This window comes from Martes martes (genome assembly GCF_963455335.1).
Source record: "Martes martes genome assembly, chromosome: 6".
NCBI classification, from domain to species: domain Eukaryota; kingdom Metazoa; phylum Chordata; class Mammalia; order Carnivora; family Mustelidae; genus Martes; species Martes martes.
Window position 1 is genome coordinate 147,403,862 of NC_137893.1, and position 9,987 is coordinate 147,413,848.

Genomic DNA, 9,987 nt, shown 5'->3' on the forward strand with positions numbered 1-9,987 from the left:
TTACCATGCTAATGGACATCAGAAGAAAGCTGGGGTGGCAATCTTTATATCAGACAAATTAGATTTTTAAGCCAGAGACTATAATAAGAGATGAGGAAGGACACTATATCATACTTAAATGGTCCGTCCAACAAGAATATCTAATAATTTTAAATATCTATGCCCCTTACATGGGAACAGCCAATTATATAAACCAATTAATAACAAAATCAATGAAACACATCGACAATAATACAGTAATTGTGGGGGACTTTAACACCATCTGACTGAAACGGACAGATCATCTAACCAAAGATCAACAAGGAAATAAAGGCTTTAAATGACACACTGGACCAGATGGACATCACAGATATATTCAGAACATTCCATCCCAAAGCAACAGAATACACATTCATCTCTAGTGCACATGGAACATTCTCCAGAATAGATCACATCCTGGGTCACAAATCAGGTCTTAACTGTGATCATTCCCTGCATATTTTCAGACCACAATGCTCTGAAACTGGAACTCAATCACTAGAGGAAAGTTGGAAAGAACTCAAATACATGGAAGCTAAAGAGCATCCTACTAAAGAATGAATGGGTCAACCAGGAAATTAAAGAAGAATTGAAAAAATTCTTGGAAACAAATGAAAATGAAAACACAACTGTTCAAATCTTTGGGACACAACAAAGGCAGTCCTGAGAGGAAAGTATATAGCAGTACAAACCTTTCTCAAGAAACAAGAAAGGTCTCAAGTTCACAACCTAACCCTCCACCTAAAGGAGCTGGAGAAAGAACAGCAAAGAAAGCCTAAACCCAGCAGGAGAAGAGAAATCATAGAGATCAGAGAAGAAATCAATGAAACAGAAACCAAAAGAACAGCAAGACAAATCAACGAAACTAGGAGCTGTTTCTTTGAAAGAACTGATTAACCCCTGGCCAGATTTATCAAAAAGAAAAGAGAAAGGACCCAAATAAATAAAATCATGAATGAAGGGGGAGAGATCACAACCAACACTAAAGAAATACAATTATAAGAACATATTATGAGCAACTATACACCAGCAAATTTCGCAATCTGGAAGAAATGGATGCATTCCTAAGACATATAAACTACCAAAACTCAACCAGGAAGAACTAGAAACCTGAACAGACCCATAACCAGTAAGGAGATTGAAGCAGTCATCAAAAATCTCCCACCAACCAACAGGAGCCCAGGGCCAGATGGCTTCCCAGGGGAATTTTACCAAACATTTAAAGAAGAATTAATACCTATTCTCCTAAAACTGTTCCAAAAAATAGAAATGGGAGGGAAACTTCCAAACTCATTTTATGAGGCCAGCATTACCTTGATCCCAAAACCAAAGACCCCATTAAAAAGGAGAATTATAGACCAATATCCTTAATGAACATGGATGTGAAAATTCTCACCAAAATACTAGCCAATAGAATCAAACAGTACATTCAAAGGATTATTCACCACAACCAAGTGGGATTTATTCCTGGCCTGCAAGGTTGGTTCAACATCCACAAATCAATCAATGTGATACAATACATTAATAAAAGAACAAGAACCATACGATACTCTCAACAGATGCTGAAAAAGCATTTGAGAAAGCACAGCATCCTTTCTTGATCAAAACTCCTCACAGTGTTGGGATAGAGGGTACTTATCTCAATATCATAAAAGCCATCCAAGAAAAACCCACCCTGAATATCATTCTCAATGGGGAAAAACTGAGAGCTTTTCCCTAAGGTCAGGAACAGAGCAGGGCTGTCCATTATCACCACTGCTATTCAACATAGTACTTTAGAAGTCCTAGCCTCAGCAATCAGAGAGCAAAAAGAAATTAAAGGCATCCAAATCAGCAAAGAAGTCAAACTATCACTCTTTGCAGATGATATGATACTTTATGTGGAAAACCCAAAAGACTCCACTCCATAACTGCTAGAACTCATACAGGAATTCAGTAAAGTGTCAGGATATAAAATGCACCAAAATCAGTTGCATTTCTATACACCAACTGCAAGACAGAAGAAAGAGAAATTAAGGAGTTGATCCCATTTACAATTGCACCCAAAACCATAAGATACCTAGGAATAAACCTAACCAAAGAGGCAAAGAATCTATACTCAGAAAACTATAAAGTACTCATGAAAGAAACTGAGGAAGACATAAAGAAATGGAAAAATGTTCCATGCTTATGGATTGGAAAAACAAATATTGTGAAAATGTCTATGCCCCCTAAAGCAATCTATACATTTATCGCAATCCCTATCAAAATCCCATCCATTTTTTTCAAAAAAATGGAACAAATAATCCTAAAATTTATATGGAACCAGAAAAGACCCCGAATAGCCAGAGGAATATTGAAAAAGAAAGCCAAAGTTGGTGGCATCACAATTCCAGACTTCAAGCTCCTTTCCAAAGCTGTGATCATCAACACAGTATGGTACTGGCACAAAAACAGACACATAGATCAATGGAACAGAATAGAGAGCCCAGAAATGGACCCTCAACTCTCTGGTCAACTAATCTTCAACAAAGCAGGAAAGAATGTCTAATGGAAAAAAAGTCTCTTCAACAAATGGTGTTGGGAAAACTGGACAGCCACGTGCAGAAGAATGAAACTGGACCATGTCCTTACACCACACAAAAAAATAGACTCAAAATGGATGAAAGACCTCAATGTGAGACAGGAATCCATCAAAATCCTTGAGGAGTACACAGCCAGCAACCTCTTCGACCTCAGCTGCAGCAACTTCTTCCTAGAAACATCGCCAAAGGCAAGGGAAGCAAGGGCAGAAATGAACTACTGGGACTTGTTGGGAGCCATGAGGCCTGGTCGAGGGCATTGACCCAGTAGGTTAAGGTTTGAACTGATGTAGGCCTAATCCTGCTGAGGGCCGATCGCCCCGCAGATAAGCACGGTCTGATAGTCTCTTGCCTTTTTCTCTGATCCCCATATCGCTCTCAAATAAAGAGCCCCTTACTAATCTGCTGCAAACATCTCTCAGGCTTGTGCGCTGGAGCAACTTCAAGGAGATAAATTATTCTGTACCTCGGACACTGGACAGCTTTAGGTGTGCAGCCGAGATAGACGGATTCCTCCCTAGGCTGATGTTTGTCCAAGGCTTTCACGAGCCGTGCCATTAGAATACACCCTGCCTCCTGCAAAGGGAACGCCTTCTCGTTCCTACTTCTCTCTTATATATTTAGTTTCTCCAAAGAGCTTCTCGTTTTCCATTAACCCATATCCTGTTTTCCTGCAGTTCCTTACTATCTAGTTCATCCCTAAAGCTTCTCGTTTTCCATTAACCTGTATTTGGTTTTCATGCAGACCCCAGAGTAAGTTACCAAAAAGCACGTATTTGTGCTACCTCCCACGGCTTTCTGAGGGACATGATTACTCAAGAAGCAAGACTTCCCCCATCCCTGGCGCCAGTCTATACCCATTATAGCTTAACTAGAATAACATGTGCTGAACAAAGAAAAATTATCTTTGTGCTTGAGTCTTTTGATGTCCTTTGCACGAATGTAACCCCCTACCTCAAATAAACTGCCTACATAAGAAGCTCTAAAATCAGAATAAAACAGAGATGCCTGACTACTGACCAGAACTCGCTGTGTGGCTCTCTCATTCCTCTCGCTGACATGGTCCATCCTTTGGGGACACCTGGACATGCCGAGGCTGGACCCCAGCAGGGACTTTATCAAGATCAAAAGTTTTTTGCACAGCAAAGGAAACAGTCAACAAAACCAAAAGACAACTGACAGAATGGGAGAAGATATTCACAAATGACATATCAGTTAAAGGGCTAGGATCCAAAATCTATAATGAACTTATCAAACTCAACACCCAAAGAACAAATAATCCAATCAAGAAATGGGCAGAGGACATGAACAGACATTTCTGCAAAGACATCCACATGGCCAACAGACACATGAAAAAGTGTCAATGTCACTCAGCATCAGGGAAATACAAATCAAAACCACAATGAGATACCACCTCACATCACTCAGAATGGCTAAAATTAACAAGTCAGGAAATGACAGATGTTGGCGAGGATGCAGAGAAAGGGGAACCCTCCTACACTGTTGGTGGGATGCAAGCTCGTTCAGCCGCTCTGGAAAACAGCATGGAGTTTCCTCAAAAAGTTGAAAATAGAGCTACCCTACGACCCAGCAATCGCATTACTGGGTTTTTAACCCAAAGATACAAACATAGTGATCCAAAGGGGCACATGCACCCAAATGTTTATAGCAGCAATGTCCACAGTAGCCAAACTATGGAAAGAACCTAGATGCCCATCAACGGATGGATAAAGAAGATGTGGTATAGATACACAATGGAATACTATGCAGCCATCAAAAGAAATGAAATCTTGCCATTTGCAACGATGTGAATGCAACTAGAGGGTATTGCACTGAGCAGAATAAGTCAATCAGAGAAATACAATTATCATATGATCTCTCTGATATGAAAAATTTGAGAGGCAGGGTGGGAAGTTCAGGGGGGTAGGGAAGGAAAAAATGAAACAAGATGGGATCAGGAGGGAGACAAACCATAAGAGACTCTCAATCTCACAAAACAAACTGAGGGTTGTTGGGGGAAGGGGGGTCAGGGAGAGGGTGGCTGGGTGATAGACATTGGGGAGGGTATGTGCTATGGTGAGTGCTGTGAATTGTGTAAGCCTGATGAGTCACAGACCTGTACCCCTGGGGCAAATAATATATGTTAATAAAAATAATTTTTAAAAAAAGATAAAATTTTAAAAGTAATGGAAGGAAAAGTTACATACAACAGAAACCCCATAAGGCTATCAAATGATTTTTCAACAGGAACTGTAGTCCAGAAGGGAGCAGCAAGGTATGTTCAAAATGCTGAAATAAACCCTGCATCCCACAATATTCTATCCAGAAAGGCTATCATTCAGAATAAAAGGAGATAAAAAGTTTCTGACACAAAGAAAAGTTAAAGGAATTCATCACCACTAAACCAGTCTTACCAGAAGTGATAAAGGGGACTCCATTAGTGGAAGAGAAAGACCATAACAGTAAATAAAGGAGGAGGCAAAAAAGCAGTAAAATTAAGTATATCTATAAATATCAGTCAAGGGACTCACAACAAGTGATAGAAAAAAAGATTACCAACACTCAACACCACAGAAATACAAAGGATTATAAGAGAATACAATTAAGAATTATATGCCAACAGACTGGACAATCTAGAAGAAATGCATGAATTTCTAGAAACATAACCTTCCAAAGGTGAATTAGGAAGACACAGAAAATAGAACAGACTGATTACCAGCAACGAAAGTGAGTCAGTGATTAAAAAAACTCCCCCAAAACAAACCAACCAGGATTAGATGGCTTCATGCATGGATTCTACCAATCCTTTTTTTTTTTTTTTAGAGAAATTTACTTATTTTAGAGAGCGTGTGCAGGTGGGGCGGGGGCTGAGGGAAAGGGAGAGAGAATCTCAAGCAGATTCTGGGCTGAGCTCAGATCCTGCCTGGGGCTCCATCCCAGGACCCTGAGATCATGACCTGAGCTGAAATCAAGAGTTGGACACTTAACCCACTGAGCTCCCAGGAGCCCCTACCATTTAGAGAAGAGTTAACGCCCGTTCTTTTCAAACACCACCACCACCACCACCACCCAAAAAAGAAGAGGAAGGACGGCTTCCAACATCATTCTATGAGGCCAGCATTACCCTGAGACCAAAACCAGATAAAGACCCCACAAAAAAAGCACAGACCAGTATCCCTGATGAACACAGATGCAAAAATCCTTAACAAAATATTAGCAAACTGAATCCAAAAATATATTTTTAAAAATATGTCACTTTATATACTTTATATATACTGTATATAAAACTATATATAAAAGAACATACTTTAAAAAGCATGCATCAATCCCATCAAGTGGGATTCATCCCTCAGATGCAAGTGTGGTTTGATATTTGCAAATCAATCAACAGGAAACCTCCCATCAACAAGACAAAAGGTAACAACCGTACCGTTTCAGTACATGCAGAAAAGGTGTATGACAAAGTACAATATCCATTCATGATACAAACCATTCATGATACAAAAAATAAGGTTTAGGGGCAATACCGCAACATAACGAAAGTCATATATGAAAAACACACAGTGAACATCACACTCGATGGTGAAAAAAAAATCAGAGCTTTTCTCCTTAGGTCAGGAACAAGAGGAGGATCCACTGTCACCATCTTTATTCAACATAGCACTGGAAATCCTAGCCCCAGCAACCAGAACAGAAAAAGAAAGGCATCTAAATTGGTAAGGAGGAAAGAAACTCACTATTTGCAGATGACATGACACTATGCGTAAGGAACTTAAGGCACCACCAGAAAACCATGAGAACTGATAAATTCAGTGAAGTCACAGAAAACAATCAATACACAGAAACTGCTGTATTTCCATACACTTATAATGAAGTAGAGAAGAGAAATTAAGAAAATTCCCATTTACAGTTGTACCAAATATAATGAAATACCCAGGGACAAACTTAAGGAGGTGAAAGACTTGTACTGTGAAAACTATAAAACACTGTGAAAGAAACGGGGGATGACACAATTTGACACATTCCATGCTCATGGAGTGGGAGAACAATTATCCTTAAAATGTCCATACGACCCAACCCAATCTACCCATTTAATGCAACGCCAATGGGGCGCCTGGGTGGCTCTGTAGGTTAAATGGTTAAGTGTCTGCCTTCGGCTCAGGTCAAGATCTCAGGGTCCTGGGATCGAGCCCTCTGTCCTGCTCCCTGCTTCGTGGGGAGTCTGATTTTCCCTTCCCAGCCCACCCTGCTGTGCATGCCTGTGGGCGTGAGCTCTCTCTCAAGTTACTAAAATCTTTAAAAAAAAAAAAAAAAAAAGATTTTGTTTCTTTGAGAGGAACGGGTTGAGAACGAGCGGGAGGACGGCGGGGGGAGAAGCAGGCTCCCCGCAGCAGGGCGCCCCACGCAACCCTCTATCCCAGGACGTGGGACCATGACCCACGGCAAAGGGAGACGCTCAAACCAGCAGACCGCCCAGGCGCCCGGAACGGAACCCTCCCCGGGACAGCAGCCGCCCCTGTGAAACGCCCGCGGTCTTCCTCACACACCTGGAACAGGTCATTCTAAACCTCGCGCGGAGGCACGACGCGGGCGAACAGCCGAGGCCGCCGGGGGCACGAGCGGACTCGAGGCGTCGGTCCGGGGCTTCCAGCCGCACGGCGCGGACTGAAGCGACACGGAACCGGCGCGCGCCCCACGTGGCCCACGGGTCCCAGAAGGAAGCCCCCGGTTCGGCGGTTAACCCGTCCCCGACCAAGGAGGCGCGACGGCGCGGGGGGCGCACGGCCCTTCAGCAGTGTTGCCGGGCCAGCGGGCCGGCCGGGGGAAGGAACGGAACCGGGCCGCCCCGCTCGGCACGGACGAAACCCAGCCCGGACGAAGGACCGAGGCCCGCGGCCGAAGCCTTCCCAAGCCGGCGGGAGAGCGCGGGCCGCGGCGGCAAGCGGCCGCCGCACCTGCCCTGCAGAGGCCGGGGAACAAAAGCAGAAGTGAGCCGCGGGGCTACGCGGCACCAAGGCTTCCGCACAGGGAAGGACGAGACGAGACCTACGGAACCAACGCACCCCCCGTGAGGCGCGTCAGCGAGGCGGGGGCGCTGCGGGCGCGGAGCCGGGACTGCTCAGCGCGTGGCCCCGGAAGAGGGGGGCGGGGAGGACGCGCCTGCGCCGGGATGGCGGACGGGCGCCGCCTGCGGCCGTGACCGGCATTACACCCTGACGCGCGCGCGGTCGGCGGCCTCGGAGTAGCGCGGCAGGGAACACGCGCCTGCACGGGGATGGTGGGCGGGCGCCGCCCTGCGGCCGTGCTCGGGACTACACCGTGACGCGCACGGGCTCCGCGGCCCACGGACGCTGCGCGAACCGGGGCCGGTGCCAGTCCCGCCGCGAGCTCACCGCGCTTCTCACGGAGGCGGACTCAGGAGCACACGGGTTTAGGCCGTGGTCAGCAGCCAGCACAGCGCCAGGCACCGGCAGCAGCAGTGTCGGGACCAGGCCCGAGATGCGGGGGCTTACCTTCCCGGGTCTCCCGCGCTCGGCGCCGTCACCGCAGAACCGAGACCGCACTCACGCCGGCCGAAAGGGGCTCCCGCCGGGAGCCCGTCCGCCGAGGCCGCACCGACCCCTCCCGGCGCGGGGCACTCTGCGGGCGGCTCCGCGGCTGCTCCGGCTTTTCCGGCCTCCGCGCTCGCGGCCCCGCCCAGACCTAGAAATACCTCCTGCCCCGCGTCCGCCTCCGCAGAACGGGACTTCCTGCCGGACACCCGCCCGGCCCTTGCCCGCCCTCCGCGCCGCGAGAACGAGTCCGTGAGTCGGGGGCACCGCACCGCTGGCTTCCGGCGGCGGCACACGGGCGCCGGCGCGGTCGCCCGCCGGCCCCCGACGCTGCGCGGCCTCCCGTGAGCGGGAGCAAGACGCGAACTCCCCACGCGCCGAGGATCAGCCGCGGGAAAGCGAGGCCGCGGCTCTGACGGCCAGCGGGAAACACGCACGCCTTCCTCTTGCGGGGACCGTGCGGATCAGTGCACAGGCTCAGCGGGAGGCTGCTTCGTCCCTTCCCTCAGGGCCTTCGCCCAGCCTGATCCCTTTCCTGCGAGACGCACCCCAAGTGTCCACCCGTCCCTGTGTGTGGGCCCTGCCCCTGGGCGTTGGGGAAGGCTCTACACCAACATTTACCCAGCTCAGAAAATTCGTTAAAACCTCAGGCCGCGGGCTCTATTTCTAGCCCCAGCAGTCTGTACATCTGCCTCCTTAAAGAAAGTAACCAAAAAGGGGCATTCTGAACACAAAAGCATCGACGTCCCTGGTTGCTGTGAGTCACGCAGCCTGCGGACACTAGAAGAGGAACATCAGCCCTGCAGCTTGCTGAAATGCCCTTTGTCTAATGATTTGTAACTTCTTCTGTAAAAACTGAATCTAGCCCTACACCAAGTACCCCCTCACCAGAGCACTCCCTTCGTCATGCACACGGTATTCTAGGCAGTAGCCCTAACTTGGGTTTGAATAAAAAAACTCTCCCTTTTTAAAAGAAATTCTAAAAGGTTTGTTCATTTTGCATCAACATTTCTTGGCACAGCTGTAGGATCTGAGTCACTTGCCTACCAACACCTGGGGGTCGTCTGGAAATGGGTGCTTGGGACCAGCATGGCCCCTCACAGGTGTACCTGCTGAATTCTCTGGACATCCAGACCTGACTCTGACTTCAGCTGCTGAGAGTTACTGGTAATGTTCTCTAAGTGGGAATAATCTGGGGGGTAGTTTATGGGTCGTCTGTCTTAATTTGGTGTTATACTAATTGACGGTATTAATATAAGGCTGGAATAAAATTTTCTGGCTGGAAAAATGAAAGACTGAATCATTCAAATGAGAAGAGAAGGGACACCTGCTCCTTCTAGGCACATGGTGCTTTCTGGAGACTGAGAGCCTCGAGGAAGTGTCTAGGATATTCCTTGAGATGCCGAGCTCTCCCACAGTATTTCCCACCTCAAAGGCGACGAAGGATTGGTTTGTCCAGGGATGCACACATAAGGACAGGCCATCAGTGTCCTGAGCACCTTTGGTGGTCTCGGGCCTTGCTGAGAAAAATCAAGACACGTAAGAGACACACGTGCAGCACTCTCTTAATCCACATCTAATATCCTTAGATCTGACTCAAGCCGTAGTCTACCAATGAAACGGAAACTAAAAGGAACAGGGAACCATGTTTCGAAACCACTGGAAAAGCAACAACTGCCCACAGAGAACCGCGGCAGGCTTTCTGAACAATGTGTGCACGCTTTTATGTGCAAGTACTTCCTAATTTACAGACAACCTGAGTCTCAGACGGCCCAGGTGGGGTTCCTTCGTCACGTCTGAGTATCTTTTGTGCACACCATGAGGGAAAGCCAGCTAGGAGACTAAGCAATCAGGAA